At 36.8% G+C, this 18253-nt stretch overlaps 1 pseudogene; it reads right to left on the minus strand.

Moving 5' to 3' along the window:
- Positions 1-3497: 3497 nt before the first annotated feature.
- Positions 3498-4225, minus strand: LOC118843013 (annotated as a pseudogene).
- Positions 4226-18253: the final 14028 nt, after the last annotated feature.

The following is an 18253-nucleotide window of genomic DNA, read 5'->3' on the forward strand; positions in this document are numbered from 1 at the left end:
TTAGTAGATTGGAACCAGATCTCCCTAGAACAAAGAAGTACATATGACAGGACTTAGAGGTGGGATGTAATGAAAAAAGAAAATCTGTGTAGTCTCTACTTACAAAGAAAAAAAGCCCAGTGATTGAGAAGAACTTAATGGAAAAGGGTGATATAAACAGAGAGTTGGATTGTAAGTGAGATGGTGTCCAGCTTTGCCTGGAAAATTCAGTTAATTGGCCAGTTTTAAGGTTGAACTGTTGCTTCAGCTCCCAGATACTTTTTTCACAGAGTTCTTTGCCACTAGGATGGATCAGGATCCTAAAAAAGAATAAGCCAGTCTTCATCATACTTTTGTATGATGATATTTTTGTTCCCTGATTTATCTTCTGAACAAGAGACTCCCCCAAAGTTAAAAGCTTCCCAGGATGCTCCTGATGCATTACTGAATGTTACCTTACCTTTATTTTCTTCTATTATAACAGCAAGAGAAGGAATGAAAATACCAGGAAAAGCAAATCTTTTCACCTTAATTATGAACCACAGGTTTGATATAAGTTAAATGCGGCCAAAATGGTAGTTAGGGAGGTTCTAAGCACAATACTCTACTGAGAACAAAGCTCCAGATCAATTCTCAAAAGAATTCAATAATACAGAAACTTGTTTGTATCTTTGCTGTCTTTCTCATCCAAGGATTCACTTCAGTCCTAAGAATTCTGCTAGGACATCATGCACGTGACGTTGTGGGAATGGACCTTTACCTTGGTCTGTGTGGATTGAAGTGCCAGCTCCCCCTTTTCCCATATAAACCATGGATATTGCATTGGTCCTTCTCTTTACAATCTGCTAAAGGAGATTTGAGATTGAAAACAAGATGTACTAGTTCTGACTTGAACATAAATGTGCCCTGATTTTAAATCTTCTTGCTACATGGGAGCTATTTAAACTGGAATCTCCTGCAGAATAAAACGTGTTTTCAGACATAGCCACAGTGGGGATTTATCTTCCTTGAGTATGCATATTTGTTATAAGGGCTTTCTTTTTCTGTTTTTTTACTCATCAAATGAAGAGATAGGACATCTAAGAGGGGCAGGAAAGTGTAGTTTCAGAAAAAAAGAAAAAAGGAATGAAGTAAGGAATGAAGGAAGGAAGGCAGGAAGGAAGGAAGGATGGACGGAAGGAAGGAAAATATTGAGTATTTAGTGCATTCTCCTTGAATGGTATTAAGTAAATGAATGGAAATTTTTGGAAGAGAAAGTCTCAGTGTAGAAATAAAGAATTTTATAAGAATTAATATTATTATGAACACACATACATATGTATATATAAAATATACTACACTTCCTCAAAATTTTATTCTAAGAATATTAGTCCTTTCTTCAGAAAAATTTTTTTTTCCTTAAAATATTGCCAGCTTCTGCCCTAAGGAAAGATATCAGGACATTAATGATGATTGGCACCAAGATAAACCTGTCCTGCTATGGAACTTATCACTTCTCTTTATTATTATTGGATATGGATGTTTCACTTCCATTAAAAAGTAATTTGGGGATGGTAAGGGCTTTTAAGAACATGCTATAGAGAATAATTAAGATGATTAGTCTAGAGAAGAGAAGACTTTGGGAACTGAGGAAAGTGAGTTAGAACAGAGAGAAATGATAGCTCTGTCCGAGTATTTGAAAGGCTAACATGTGAAAGAGTGATTAGGCTAAGTCTGCTTGACCTGAGAGGGCAGAACAAGGAACAATTAGTGAATTCAGTATAAAGGCAAATTTAATGAGGTAAGGAAAAACTTCTTAACCAGCAGTATCCTGGAATGGAATGGGCTGCCTTGGGAGATAGTTGTTTGTACCTCACTGGAGATCTTCAGCTATGTTGTAGAGGGAATTCTCTCTGGTGTGGGTTGTACTAGATGACTACTGAAGTCCCTTCCCACTTTGGGATTCTATGATTCTGTTTTATAAATTTAAAAATGCTATGTTAGATCTACTTCATCACAGGATCATTAGAGTTGGGAGAGACTTAAGATGATTTTTATCCTATCCTCGCTTTACAGATGAGGAGACTGAGACCCAGAGATTTTAAGTGACCTGACCACGGTCACACTGGTAATAACTGGCAGAGCAAAAATTTGAACCCTCTCACTCTAAATAAAGTGCTCTCGCCACTGCATCCGAACATCTCCATCCCTAAGGAAAGCACAGAACAGATCAAGGAACAACTAATACAACAATCACCATTGTATACTATCGTGTAACAACACAATTATGTTAAAGACCTTGACCATTTCTGTGCCCTCTTCTTAGGTAAGATCATTCATGAAGCAGCAAATACAGTTGTGATCCCCCAAAATTAAAATAAGAATGATGTCAGCGTAATAGAAATGTAGCAGCTTAAGATACTGGAAAGATATTTTCATGGACAGCTGACAATGTAGGACAAGTCATTGAATGATGTCAAGATTCTCTTCTCTACTTCTAGCAACTGCCTTTGTCAGGGAGTCAATAGAGAAGGTACCCCACATGATGTCACAACACAATTGGCATTTTAAGAAGAGAAAAATACATACATATCTAAAAGGATCTGGGATAGATTCAACATAATGGTTTATTTTTTGCAAGTTATTTCATATTACTTTTTTTTTCTTTTCCATTCCCCTTTATTCCATAGTTACAAGTTACATACACAAAAGCACACACACACACACACACACACACACAGAGCAAAGGGACGCAGAGACAGAGTGTGTGTGTTTCTGTGTGTGTCTGTGTGCACACGCATGTGTATGGGGGCACAGGATTACAGGACAAGAGGAAAAAGGACCCAATACCAACCCCTTACCCAGCCAATAGGGAGGGGACACAGCCTCAAACGTCGGACTTGTAGGTAGGATGAGAAAGGATCCAATGACAACTAACAGACCTTTGGGGGAAAATGGGACTCCTACCTCCAGAACTTATCCTAAGGGACCTTGTACTTATTGGGGATTAGAGGGGAGAAAAAAATGAAGAGACCAGGGAGCAACAGGGAAAAAAGTCAGTAAATTCACTATGGGAGTGTGAAATTGAGAAGGGGAGACAGGCAGGGTAAAAGCAGAAAAGGGGGCAGTGAAAAGCTCCACCTAAGGCTTCCTAAGCTTGAAGAGGCCAGCTCACCTCTATTTAATATTAAATTGGGAGGAAGGGAGTTATTCCAAGGGGTGATTTTTCTGCCCCTCACAGACTGTACCTAGAGGGTGGAGGGAGAGAAAGCTTGTCGTATAGGAAGGAAGGGGGGGGAAACAGAGGGTCTTGGTGGTTGTGGTCAACTCTCCAATTTAGAATTTCTTTCCTTTCCCAGACCAGCTGAGACCTATTATCACCAAAATAGGCTCTAAGAAGATCTTTACCCCACTCCCACACTCTAAAATATTAGGAACAAGTAGGTTTCCTCCAAATGCCAGAGGAATAACTGAGGGACTTCATCCTTCACCTGTGATTCCCTTCCCCACCAACACTTACGAGAGGACCTGGGGGGCCCTCACCAGCTATAGCGTCGTGACCGACGGGTGGGGGAATCCTCAGGGTCCTGTATAGCCAGCCGAGGGGGTCCATCAGCCCTTCTACCCCCACCGGCCCCAGTAGCCTCATGCCGAGGAAATTCCAGGGGGCTCTGTGGCCAGTATCGAGATGTCTCTCTCCTCCACTCATTGTCAAATGCTTCAGCATCACTCTCATCCAAATTGATGTAGTCCTGCCGTTCTTCCTGGTCTCCAGTTAGGTGATTTCGTGAACGCGGGAGGATGTGTGCCCTATCTCGGATGTGATGCCCAACGGACATCTGCTCTAGCCCGCTATCAGAGTCCCTCACTGTTCTCCTTGTCTCCCGGATCCCACCTGGTGCCAAGCGCATCTCATATGTTTTTTGGTAGACTCTGGGAGCGCTGTCGCCCAGGTTGGAGCAAGAGATGACAGTGGAGGATGAAAGGGTCTGACAGTTGCTCCACGTTCCCGATCATATCACTTATCATCCCAAACACGTCCATGAAGCCACCGGTCATTCCCAGCATCCCAAAGGATGAGACAGCTCCAGCCTACACCCTTCGACTAGAAGGTCGAGCTCCGGGTATGCTCCCATCTGTGATGCTAAGGAAAGGGCTGTAGCCAAAACCTCCTAACAACATTCAACTCATGTTGTCGATGAATAGCGAAAGGGTCCATGAGGAACATAGGATCCTCAGGCTCTCTGTCCCTCATGAAGCGGCACATCCTGTTCTCAGCTTCTGGGAGCCCTGAACCGGTCCCGAACCAGGGCGCTGAGGGGCCCGAGGCTCAGGCGCCCATCCCGCCGGACCCGATCCAGCGCGTGGCGCAGGCTCGCGGAGTCGCGGCCCGGCTGGGTGCTCCGCTGGGCCTGGGGCGAGCTGAGGCGGGCGTTGAGGCCGAATGATCCTTCCTTCCTTCCTTCCCTTCTCCTCGTCCTCTTTCTCCTCCTAGTGCTGCCGCTGCTGCTGCTGCCCCCCACACCCACCCCGACCACAGCCAGGCTCAGCCACTACCAGGCCTGGGCAGAAGTGGCTTCATATTACTTTTAATATTACCTGTCCATGACATCTGTTGATCTATGGCTTATTTCATTGTAGTTAAGATCCATGTAAACAAAATGAACTTTGGTCAGCATCAGCACCTGTGTGTAGCACAAAAATAATGATTGTAATTGTAGCCCCTTTCCCTATCAGAATTAGAAATAAAAATGAAAGTAAACACTGAAAAAAGTTCTATTATGAAATGATTAAGTCACATCAACAAGCCTTCACTAAAAGCTTACAATGTATGGTACTGTACTAAATGCTGGGGATACAAATATACATAAAGAGTGTCTGCTTCAAGTATCTTACATTCTAACGAGTCAAGACAATATCTAAAAGGACATTGAAAAGATGGGGGAGGAGATGGGAAGGGAGAACATACCTCTGAGACAATACCATGGAGAAAGACCAGAGAGCCAGGAGTAGAACCTGAAGACAAATGAAGACCTGTATGTCCTGAGCAATCTCCTTTAAAATGGAGGCCCTGGGAGAAACCAGCCAATCAAACAGCAGGGTTGCAAGAACAGAGTAAATTTTCAGGGTGGAAAGGATGCTGTGGCATGGTGGAGAAAGTCTGGAAAGTAAGGAGTGATGAATTTAAGTGACTTAACCAAGGTCACCATGTCAATGACTAGCAGAGCAGAAATTTAAAATAGTGAGAGAGGGGCTGTTCCATCTTTGACCAAAAGCAAATATAGAACAGGAAACAATTCTTTGAAAATTCAGGAATGTCCTATGGAGTCTTGGTATTGAAGAGGAAGTGGCCGTTGATAAGAAGACCCATTTTATCCCCATTACAAAATTAACTGCAGTGTAGAAATTGAATGTTTATGTGTTCTGTCTTTGTAGCAATTAAAAATGACTTTAACGTTGCATTGGTGTCTCCTTTCCAAAGATAGAGTATCAGTATCATTTCTATGTAACAAAACCATTTGAAATCAGACAATTTTATGTAATCTTAGCTTTTCCCTGAAAATATCCAGACTTTTAAATATTCTCTTGGTTCATGTTGGAACAGAAATAAATATAGAAATTTCTCTACCTGTTTGCCAATTAGCTGAATAATTTCTGAACATGTGCAAGCTTTACAGACCTCTCCTTGGGCTAAAAGATTAGCTAAAAGGGTCTCTGGATAGTGTCCAGTTATTTGAACTATCACAACCATTTTTGATATAATTTTGAAATAGGCCTGTTATAAAAAGCTCTATGCACCAATCTCTTCCCTTACCTCACTCTGGGATCTTGAATGTGTAACTGTCATTACAGAAATATTTTTAAATCCATTTAATAATCATGGGACAGACTCCTGAGGCTTCTTGTCATCTGCTTTTTTTATCCTTTCTACATCAATTTATTTTCAAGATTTTGTACAATGAGATGACTAAATATAATAAAATGGACCTGTTTTCCATTATCATTTGTTAAAAAGATGTTTATATTCTGTTTTTCTTTACAATTTTTAAATACCTTTTTTATAGTTGTTTCTTGGGACACCTGAATCTTTTGCTACCTGATAGTTTTCCAAGCTTGATCTTTTTTTCAGTTTCCTAAAATTTTAGGCTTTACCTGAAAACTTGAAGACTCCTTATAATAAATGACAAAGGCTCATTTATTGTTGTTAAATGTTATCTTATTTCTGAATTATGGTTTCTTACTTGAGCATTTCTTTCTTCATTCCTAAAAAGGCAGCAGGATGCACTAAGTAAAATGCTGGAAGGCAGGAAGACCTTCAAGATTTACTTGCTATGTGACCATAGGCAAACCCTTAATTTCCAGTACTTTCCTTGTAAAAAAAAGGGGCTACTATGAATATTTTTACATATGGGTCCTTTTGCTTGATCTCTTTGGGGGTGGAGATCTAGTACTGATACAGCTGTGTCTAAGGTATACACATTTTGATGACTTTTTTAACATAGCTTCAATTGCTTTCCAGGGTGACTGGAGTAGGTCACAGCTCCACCAACTGTATATCAATGTGTCTGTTTTCCCAGAGCCCTACCAACATTTGTCATTTTATTCTTTTGGTCAGTTTTGTTAGTTTTCTTTTTTTTTTTTTGCCAGTCTGAAGATGGAACCTCAGAGTTGTTTTAATTTACATTTCTCTTTTATTGATTTGGAGATATACACACGTATATAATTGAATATACATATACACACATATGCACATACATATATGTGGATAGATAAATAGATAGAGAGATAGATATAATTTCTCTCCTTGATTTGACAACTTTTCTATAAAATTGAAACAGTTCCATACATACATACACACACACACACACACATCAGAAATGAAACCCTTATTACAGAAAATTTCTGCAGTATTTTTTCTTTCCCAGTTATTTTTTCCATTCTAATTTTAGTTGGTTTACTTTTACAAAAGCCTTCTAATTGCATAATTATCCATCCATTTTAACTTCTGAGATCCTCTCTGTCTTTTGTTTTATCATGAACTGTTCTTTTCATACATCTGAAATGTATTTTCTTCCTTGCTTTTCTAATTTGTTTATGATGTTTAAAAATCATTTTCCTTGGAAATGATAACATAAGCATAAAAAAGATTGCTAATTTAGCCTTCTCACCCTATATGTCCTTGTCATCCCCAGTAGCTCTGTCCTTTTTATGATCCTCCTCTTGCTCTAATACAGGTAGGAAAAAATGGTCTCTTTAGCATTTATCCACAGTCTTAATGTCCTGTGCGATTTAGCACCTCTGACACTGTTCATATAAGCCTGTGGTACTCTTTGATGTTGTTCCTCAGTTTCCTATCCTTGTTTTCCTTTCCTATACGTGACCTTTAAATATCTGAATTGGCCAACAAGGTGCCAATGAAGGAATATTGGCCTTTTTGAGCAGTCCTTCTCTTTTTTACTCACTGGAATGACTTCTGTACCTTCAAAATTTTGTCCTTGAGAGTTTTCCATCTCTATGAGGCAGCCTTCGATCTGCAGATTTTAGGACATTGTATCCTATTCTTTCCCTGTTCCTTTTGGAATCTGATCTCCTGAAATCTAGGCAGAACATGGAATGGTGACCAGCTACCTCTCCTTTCCTACCTGACACTCTATGGTAAAGCCATCACTTGTTCCCCATATTCCTTTGTTTCTACTTCAAGCAATTCTTCATTCTTTGCCAGATAGAGCTGCTGAAGTTCAATTCCTCTTGTTATTCCCTCCATGCTTAGAAGGATGAAATAATCATTAATCCAGAAGTTCTCAGCTGTACTCCATCCTCAGATTGGCAAAAAAGAAAGAGACCATTGAACCAGCTCTCCAGGTCATTTGTATTCCTCAATAATACAACAACCATGCTGCTAACTCAAACTGGCTACATGTCCCTGAGGTCTCTATGTCCTTAGTTTGCTTTATGGCAAAGTGAAAGAACTGGACTAGATCCAATTCAAATTCAAGATCCATGATCCTACAGGCTATAATCCTAACTTATTGGTAGTTTGTGATATGTGTTGGTGGAAGTTCTATATCTATGAAATCACAGATCTTTGGCTTATGAAGCATATTCCAACAAGAGGAATTTACAGAAGGTAAATTTATACAAGGTCAAAATGGGTAGATAACATATATAAAGAGACATTCCACAAAAAAATTAGAAGAGCATGGAACATATTACTTATCAGACATACGAATAGGTAAACAATTTATGAATAAACAAGAGATAGTGAGCAAAGTTAGGTGTAAAATGGATAATTTTGATTAAATTAAATTTAATAAGATTTTGTATAAATAAAAAATATAGTCAAGATCAGAACAAAAGCTGAAAATTGGGGTGGGGCCTATAGACAGTTTATCAGGTAAAGGTCTCCTATTTAAAAATATATGAAAAACTGTCAAATCTATAAAAAATGAGTCACTCCCAAATTGATACATGGTCAAATGATATGGACAGGCAGTTTTCCAATGAAGAAATCAAACCAATTTATAGTCATATAAAAATGCTCTAAATCATTATTGATCATAGAAATGCAGATTAAAACAATCTTGAGATATCATTTTACACCTGCCAGATTGGCTAAAATGATAGAAGGGGAAAGCAACAAATATTGGAGAGATTGTGGAAAAAAAATGGGACACTGATTCATTGCTGGTGGAATTGTGAAATGATCCAACCATTTTGGTGAGCAATCTGGAATTATGCCAAAGAGTTATTAAACTACCTATACCCTTTGGCCCAAACATATTACTATTTAATCTATTTCCAAAGATGATTAGGGGAAAAGGAAAAGAACCTATGTGTTCTGAAATGTTTATAGCAGCTCTCTTTGTGGTGGCAAAGAACTTGAAATTGCAGGAATGTCCATCAATTGGGGAATTGCTGAATAAGTTGTTGCATATGATTGTGATGAAATACTACTGTGCTATAAGAAATGTTGACCTCAATGATTTTAGAAAAGCATGGAAAGACTTTCACAAAAGAATGAAGAACAAAATGAGCAGAACTAAGAGAACATTGTGTACAGTAACAGCAATATTGTTTTAAGAATGACGAGCAAATAAGTTAGTCTATTATAAATACCCAAATTAACTATAAAGGACACATGTAGAAAGATGCTATCTGCATCCAGAGAAAGAACTGATAGTCTGTATGACTATCTGATAGTATGTATAGAATAATTATATATATGTGTTTGTGTGTGTATGTATATACACATATATGTGTGTGTATGTGTGTGTGTGTGTGTGTGTGTGTCTAATGGTCATCATCTCTAGGGTGGGGAGAGAGAAAAAGAAATTTACGTAATAATTTTGTTGTGTATGTGAAGGAATAGCAAATTGTGCATAGTAGATTTGTATCATTTTATTGTACTATGTTATGGGAATGTGTGTTTTATTCTATAAATTAAAAATAAAATAGAATTAAAAAGACATTTACAAGTCATGAGCACGTATATGTGTGTATATACACATATACATACATAGATGTAAATATACATAAATTTTTTAATTGGACTTGTGATTTCACTGGAGTAGGGAGTTCTCAAATGAAAAAGCTCCCGCTACCAATGTAGGTTGGCAATCTCTCTCTGCAATTTTTAATTATAAAAACTTGTTGGATCCACTGCTTGAGATTATATGACTTGCCCAAGAATATATAGTCAGTATATATCAGAGGCTGGACTTGAACCTAGGTTTTCTCCAAGGATAGTTCTTCACCTAATATTCTACGCTCCCTCTCTCTCTCTCTCTCTCTCCCCCCCGCCCCCCCTTTCTCAAACACACACACACACACACACACACACACACATACACACACACACAAACACACACACATTTTATCTTAAAAAGAACAGGATAAAGGAAGAATAGAATATCTTTTTTTTTTTTTTTTTTTTGCTTTTTGGCAGGGCAGTTGGGGTTAAGTGACTTGCCCAAGGTCACACAGCTAGTACATGTGTCAATTGTCTGAGGCCGGATTTGAACTCAGGTCCTCCTGACTCCAGGGCCGGTGCTCTACTGACTGCGCCACCTAGCTGCCCCTAGAATATCTTTTTTAATGCAAATTTATTCACGTGAGGGAATCTAGAAAGCTGATGGGAAAACCATGATATAAAGCATTTGGGCAAGGATCAATGGAGGAGATGTCCAACTTCATCTGAAAGATAACTTCAAGTTTCCCAGTGCATTAAGAATTGTGTTTAAAGTAATATCAGGTAAAAAAAAGATTATTTAGTAGGGGATATGTCTCCCTTTGAGGTCAAATTTTCCTTGCTTTAGTCCCTATTCCAACAGGAAAAATTAGAAGTTCAATGCTAATGAATCTAAAATAACTTATTTAAACCCCAAGTTTCAATGAATGTCCTACCTAGACTACGGCTTTAGTACATGGATGCTAGCTGTGTGTGCCTATGTCACAAGGTAATCAAATGACAAAATGTTAAAATTTGCTCAATTTAATAATAATTTCCCCAAATTAGTTGTTTGCTTATTTAATGGAAGATCTGTGTCATTTTACATTTTGCAATTCAAAGTGTTAAACCTTGTGAGAATGAAAACTGAGCAGACATGAAATTCAGACACATTTTCATTTTCTAATTGACTCTAATTAAGGGAAAATCTTTTTCCTTCCATAATTCCCTTTCAGAATAGACATTCTGCCCAAATCACGAATTTGCCAACTGTTCCCTACTGCTTCAGTATTAAATGGCATGCTGACTTCCATGTCCTGAATCATTCTCAGAATTCCATTACAAGTGTGTCCTCATTCTTTCTTGTATGAATAACTGCAGCTATTAGTGGTCTTTCTCCCAATTTTTTCAATACATTATAAGTGTTAAAACTGATCTGGCAATATCTGAAGACCTGTTTTATTCTTTTAAAATGTGTTGAGCATTTACAAAGAAATGGATATACTGTATATAGTCTGTGAACACACATGGAGCTCTGGGCAGTGTGTGTTTTCAATTAATGTAAAAGTTGTTAAAAGATATGTTTTGCTTTTCTAGTATACAAAGAGGAAAAATCAGATTGGAATTTCAGTGTGTATTCTGAATATAAGCATTATAAATCCTAACATTTTAGTGTCTGTTTTTGTCATGATACTTTCCATATAGTATTTCTTTGGGTTTTGGGGTTTTTTTTTTGGTTGCTTGTTTTGTTGTTTTTTTTTTTTTTCAGGGACAATCTGACATGTGGAAAATTATCTGGATTATGTTTATAAGATGGGAAAAACACAAATAGTTCAAGACAGACCAGTTTGTGGGAGTGAACATTGCTATGTTTCTCTTACAATTCTAAAGATACGTTTTGGTAGATTTCATCCCTTTCAACAAAGAAGCTTCAGTTGATTCAGTTTTATTCCCATGGAAACTTGACATATTTGGCAGTTCCCTTATTGTGCCCTGCCTGATGCTGGAGGGGATTTGCTCTCTCATGCTTGAGGGCCTATTGTATGCCTGGCTTGTTACAGGTAGTTAGCTGATGATAGCTGCCTATTCTCATTGGCAAAAGGTAGGGAGCAGTGCTCCTTCCAGAAAAAAAAAATAAAACAAAAACGACCTCCCCTTAATTTCTCTCAACAAGTCTTTTTGCCCTTATTTTATTTATTTATTAAATGCTCTTTTGAGAATACCACTGTCTATCATGTGACTCAGACCTTTTGATAGAAACATCCAGCACCTCGAAATTTTGGATGGTTATGTTCTGAGTCAGTAGATCCTTCCGGGGATAAGATGACATGATCTACCTAGAAATTTCTTTGAGGCCTTGTGAGTCAAGCGTGCAGGTTTTACTTAATAAAGAATTGTAGGAAATGACAAAAATACATTCCTTTTCTTTCTTTGGTGGAGATAGACACAGAACTTCCTGAATCGTTTTATTCCCTAATTGTTCTTTAAATAGGATTTTAAAGTATTAGAGAACTTGACATTATCTTTGAGCTGAAGGTGAAACTAATACTGGAAAAGAAAGGTCAGAAGGGTTTTGGCTAGGGATGGGAACCTTCAGCCTTGAGGTCACATGTGGCCTTTTGGTCCTCAGGTGTGGCCTTTTGACTAAGTCCAAGTTTTATTAATCTCCTTTTATTAAGGGGATTTGTTCCGTGAAGCTTGGATTCAGTCAAGGGCCACACGTAAGGACCTAGAGGGCCACATATAGCCTCAAAGCCAAAGGTTCCACTCCCCTGTTTTTGGCTCTTCCAAATCAAATTCAAGGCACATTCTAAGTAATAGACCTTTTGTGAAATCACAGTCCATATGACAAATGTCCTTATGGGTCTGAATTTTAAAGGATTTAGAACACCAAGGCCTAAAATTTGGAACTCTCCTAAGCCTTGGATAATCTTCCTAGCCTGTGTCTCTGGACATGAGTTTCCCTCCCTGCTGTCTACCTACAGGCCTTTTACTCATTTATCCTTCAAGGTGTAGAAAGGACAGTACTTTTGTGCAGCTAGAATGCTAGTTGGTTGACAGTTATGCAAAATAATGAGTGGAATGGAATATATTCTGTTATCATTCTGATTCTATAGAGCATAGCCTTGCCAACTTCTCATATGTTTTTGTCCTAATCCTCAAGTTTATTCATACCACACATTATGGAAGCTTTAAAGGACATCAAGAGAGTCTCATTATTCCTCACAAGGCTGAGATAGAAGATCTTAAAATGCCCCTCTTTTGAGATACCATGTATCTAAATCTTTGGATCCTAAAGATTAGGTATTTCCTTTCTTCTCCATCACTGTAAGGTGCCTGTGAAATCAGCAAGTGTCACTGTAATGCTCTGAAACTCCTAAGGACCCATAGGTAGGAGCACCATGGATGAGAAAAGAGAAGGTGCCCCTACCTTGTACCAACACTGCTATTATGGTCTTATCCATAGTACTTGGACTGTGGAAAAGAAGGGAATATGCTGTCTACTGCCAAAATTCTATAATTAGTTGTCTGTCCTAATTACCTCTCCAGTGTAACTTTCTACTTGTTCCTCTCCTTCTTCTAATTTGGCTCCCAACCCTACTACTGAACTAAAGATGTCTCAAAACTTATCAGTGATACTACTTCTGATTCTTACTACTTGTATAACATTAAATAACTCACTTAACCTCATTGGGCCTTGGTTTCCTTAGTATAAAACGAGTGTGTTGGACTACATAGCATCTGGAGTGTTTTCCAACTCTAGATGTATGATCATATGGTTTCAATTGATCATTGTGATGGATATATCCTTTTTTAACCTCTCTACAGCTTCAGACACCTCCCACCTGGACACGCTTTCTTCCTTTGACTTCCTTGACAATGTTTTCTCCTGGCTCTCCTCAAGCTTATCTGACCACTCCTTTTCATTCTCCTTTTTGGAATCATCATTCACCTTTAAGACCCTAAGCTTGGGGACTTTGGTGATCTTATCTACTCCTATGGACTCTATTATCATCTTTTTGTAGATAAGTCACAAGTGTAGATATACTTATGTCTTTCATTAACATCCTCAACCATATGTTGGATTGCTATACGTAGAAATTCTACCAATACATGAAATTCAAGTGTCCAAAACTTAACCCATCATTTCCACCACTAAGGTTTCTTTTTGAACTGAAATTACTTTTAGCCCACTTGCTTCCAATATTTATATCCTCAGACTCATCATTGACCCCTCTCTAACATCCACCCCATCCAAAGAGTTCCTAAGTGTAGTGAATTCTATCTTCACAAACTCTCCCATTTGTATTCTTCTTTTCCCACTCTCATGGCTACCACATTTTTTTTCAGGCTTTCATAAATTTCCACCTGATTATTGTAATAGATATCAAATTGATCCACCTTATTTCAGTCCCTCTGCTCTTCAATCTGTATTCCATTGTTACTGAAATAACTGTCCTAAGACGTGTCTGACCATGTAATACTCCTATTTAAAAATAAAAACAAAAAGATTTTAATAATCTTTATTGTTTTTAGGATAAAATATAAACTGAACCTGTCATTTAAAACCTTGTTCAGTCTGAATTTATTTAGCTACAACCTACCTTCCAGCCTTATTTACATTACTCTTCTTCAAGTATGCTACATTCCAGATCCCTTGTAGTTGTTCCCAACTTTAGCGTACTATCACCTACCTCCATGTATTTGAATAAGCCATCCCCAAATCGCAGAATGTATTCTTTCCTCCTCTTTGACAGAATCCATATCTTCCTTCATGCCTTAGCTCAGGTGCCACCTCCTTCTTAATAACCAAAAGGAAAGCTCTCTGGAACATTAGAGTCAAATTCCAGAGCTTTCATAAAAGAGGAAATACTTCAAGTAGCCATAAAGAAACCATTCAAAAGCTATGAAGCTGTAGTCAGGATCACATGAGATTTAGCAGCTACAACATTAAAGACATGTAGGGCTTGGAATATGACATTCCAGAAGGCAAACAAACTGAGATTATAACCAAGAATAACCAACCCAGTAAAATTTAGTATAATAGAAATTGAATGAAATAGCACTCCCAATGAAAAGACCAGAGCTGAATAGAAGATTAGAAATTCAAAAACTCAAGAGAAGTATAAAAAGTAAACATGAAAAAGGAATGATAAGGGATTAAATAATGTTAAATTGTTTACTCTTCCATATGGGAAGATGATACATGTAATTTCTCAGAACTTTCTCATATTAGGGCCATTCAAAGGATTCTATATAGAAAAAAGCTGTGGCAGTGAGTTAATTATGTTGGGATGATGTAAAAAATGAATTGGGAAAAAAGAGAGATGCCATGGGAGAAGGAGAAAGGGAAAGGAAGAATGGGGGAAATTATCTCACATAAAAGAAACATATGATAAAGTATTTTTACAGGAGAGGGAGAAATGGTGATGGGTATAAGCAACACTTGAAGATACTCATAAAAATTGGCTCAATGAGGGAATACGTGTGTGCGTGTGTGTGTGCGTGTGTGTGTGTGTGTGTGTGTATTCAAGGGGTAATATATAAAAGAATGCAATGGTCAGCAGCAAAACAGACTTTGGAGGATGGACAGGATAAAAAGAGGGAGAAGGATAAACAGAAGAAAATAGGATGGAGGAAAATTCAGTTAGTTACAATAACTGTGAGTGTGAATGAGATGAACTCGCCCATAAAATTAAAGTGGATAGCAAAATGGATTAGAAATCAGAATCCAACAATACATTGATTAAAAGAAACACATTTGAAACAGAGACACACACAGAGTTATAATAAGGGGTCGCAGAAGAATTAATTACACTTCAGCTGAAGTAAAAAAAGCAGGGGTAGCAACTATAATCTCAGATAAAGAGAATGCAAAAATAGACCAAATTAAAAGGGAAAAACAGGGAAACTACATCTTGCAGAAGGTATCATAGGAAATGAAGTAATATCAGTACTAATCATATATGCATCAAATGACACAACATCCAATTCTTAAAGGAAAAATTAAATAAGTCACAGGAGTAAGTAGTAAAAATGTACTAGTAAGGAACCTCAACTTTCCCATGTCAGAGCTAGATAAATCTAACTATAAAATAAATAAAGAAATCAAGATGAATGAAATCATGGAAAAGTTAACTGAATGGGAGTAGAAAATATATCTTTTTCTCAGCTACAAAAACTGTCCATATAAAAGGGCATAAAAACGTCCCAGTCAAATGAAGAAAAGTGGAAATATTAAATGCACCATTTTCAGACCACAATGCAAAAGTATATTCAATAAAAAGTTGTAGAAGCATAGATTAAGAATTAATTAGAAATTAAAAATTTAATCCTAATGAATGAGTAGGCCAAAGAACAAATCATAGAACAAATCAATAATTTCATTAAAGAGAAGACAACAATAAGACAACATTCAAAAATCTTGGGGTTGCAGTCAAAGCATTATTTAGGAAAAATGTCTATTTCTAAACACATATTTCAATAAAGATGAGAAAGAGCAGATCAATGAATTGGGCATGGAACTAAAACAAAAACTAGAAAAAAAGCAAATTAAGAATCCCCACTTGAATACCAAAATGAAAATCCTGAAAATTGAAAAAGATTAATAAAGTTGAAAGTTTAAAAAACCTTTGAGCTAATAAATAAAACAAAAAGCTGGTTTTATGGGGAAAACAACAAGAAGGATAAACCATTCATTAATTTGATTTAAAAAAGGAAAGAAGAAAACCAAAATACCAGTAGCAAAAATGAAAAGAGTGAATGCACCACCTATGAAGATGAAATTAAAGCAATTGTTAGGAGTTATTTTTCTCATTTATATGGCTTGTAAAACTGACAATCTAAGTGAAATGGATGAATATTTACAAATATATAAACTATAGAAGAAGAAATTGAATACTTAAATAATACTATCTTAGAAAAAGAAATTGAATAAGTTCTCTAAGAAAAAAAAATCACTAGGTTTAACAAGTGAATTCTACTAAACATTGAAGGAAAAATTAATCCTATTAATATATACTATTTTTCAAAATAGGTAAAGAAGGAGTAGTACCAAATTCATTTTAGGACACAAATATGGTTTTGATATCTAAATTAGGGAGAGGAAAGAAAGGAAGAAAGAAAGGAAGAAAGGAAGAAAGAAAGAAAGAAAGAAGGAAAGAAAGAAAGAAAGAAAGAAAGAAAGAAAGAAAGAAAGAAAGAAAGAAGGAAAGAAAGAAAGAAGGAAGGAAAGAGGAAGGAAGGCAGGAAGGAAGGAAGGAAGGAAGGAAGGAAGGAAGGAAGGAAGGAAGGAAGGAAAGAAAGAAAGTAAGGAAGAAAGAAGAAAAAGAAAAAGAAAGAAAGAATATGAATAGAAAGTTTTCAGAAGAAGAAATCAAAGATAAGCTATATGAAAAAATGTTGTAAATCACTACTGATTAGAGAAATATGAATTAAAACAACTCTGAGATACCATCTCACACCTATTAGATTGGCTAACATGACATACAAGGAAAATGATAAATACTGGAGGGAATGTGGAAAAATTGGAACACTATTGCACTGTTGCTGCAGTTGTAAAGTCCAACCATTTGAGAGAACAATTTGGAACTACAGCCAAAGAGCTATAAAACTGTGAATATCTTTTTATCCAGTAATATTACTACTAGGTCTGTATCACAAAGAGATCAAAGAAAAGGGGAGAGGATCTATTTGTACAAATGTATTTATAGCATCTCTTTTTTGTAGTTGCAAAGAATTGGAAATTGAGGTGATGCCTATCAATTGGGGAATGGCTGAACAAGTTGTGGTATATGATTTTGATGAAATACTATTATGCTATAAGAAATGACAAGCTGGATGGTTTCAGAAAAACCTGTGAAGACTTATATGAATACATGCAAATTGAAATGGAGGAAGCCAGGCGAACATTGTATGCAGTAACTGCAGTATTGTAAGACTGATCTACTGTGAAAGACTTACCTACTATAATCAAGACAATGATCCAAGAAAATTCCAAAGGACCCATGATAAAAAATGCTGTTCACCTCCATAGAGAAAATTGATGAACTCTGAATGCAGATTGAAGCATATTTTTTAAACTTTATTTTTCTTGGGTTTTTGGTCTCAGTTTTCTTTTGCAACATTGCTAATGTGCAAATATGCTTTGCATAATTTCACATATATAATTAAGATCAAATTGCTTGCCTTCTGAATGAGGGGAGAGAAGTAGTAGGCAGGGACAGAGTTTGGAACTTTTTTAAAAGATCGTTAATTTTTTATGTGTAATTAGGAAATATTTAATGAAAAAATATAAATAAAATATTATAAATATTACAAATAAAAAAGAGTTTAGCTATTTTTAGCACCAGTGTCTGACACATAGTAGATGCTTAATAAACTAAACTAAAAACAGTAATAAACAAAAGTTCTCTTGGATTTGGACGTTGCAACAAGTCCAATCAAAGAAGATTATTGGGAAAGGGAAAACAAATGTAAGTTTGTTCAAAAGCTCCTCTGGGGGCAGCTAGGTGGAGCAGTGAGTAGAGCATCCACCCTGAAGTCAGGAGGACCTGAATTCAAATCCTGCCTCAGACACTTGACACATGTACTAGCTGTGTGATCTTGGGCAAGTCACTTAACCCCAATTGCACTGCCAAAAAAAAAAAAGCTCTTTTGAAGTCTTTGAGGTATAATTAATAGTTTGAGAACTTATACATACAGGCACTACATTATCATTTTTCTGATAGCATTTGTGGTCTCACAACACATGCTAATTGCAACCTCTATATTTAAAAATGACATTTTAATTCTTTTTTCCCCTTTAAATGTAACTCCTATATCCAAATAAAATGTCCTGAGAAATGG

The sequence above is a fragment of the Trichosurus vulpecula genome, chromosome 1 (assembly GCF_011100635.1).
Source record: "Trichosurus vulpecula isolate mTriVul1 chromosome 1, mTriVul1.pri, whole genome shotgun sequence".
Classification (NCBI taxonomy): Eukaryota; Metazoa; Chordata; class Mammalia; order Diprotodontia; family Phalangeridae; genus Trichosurus; species Trichosurus vulpecula.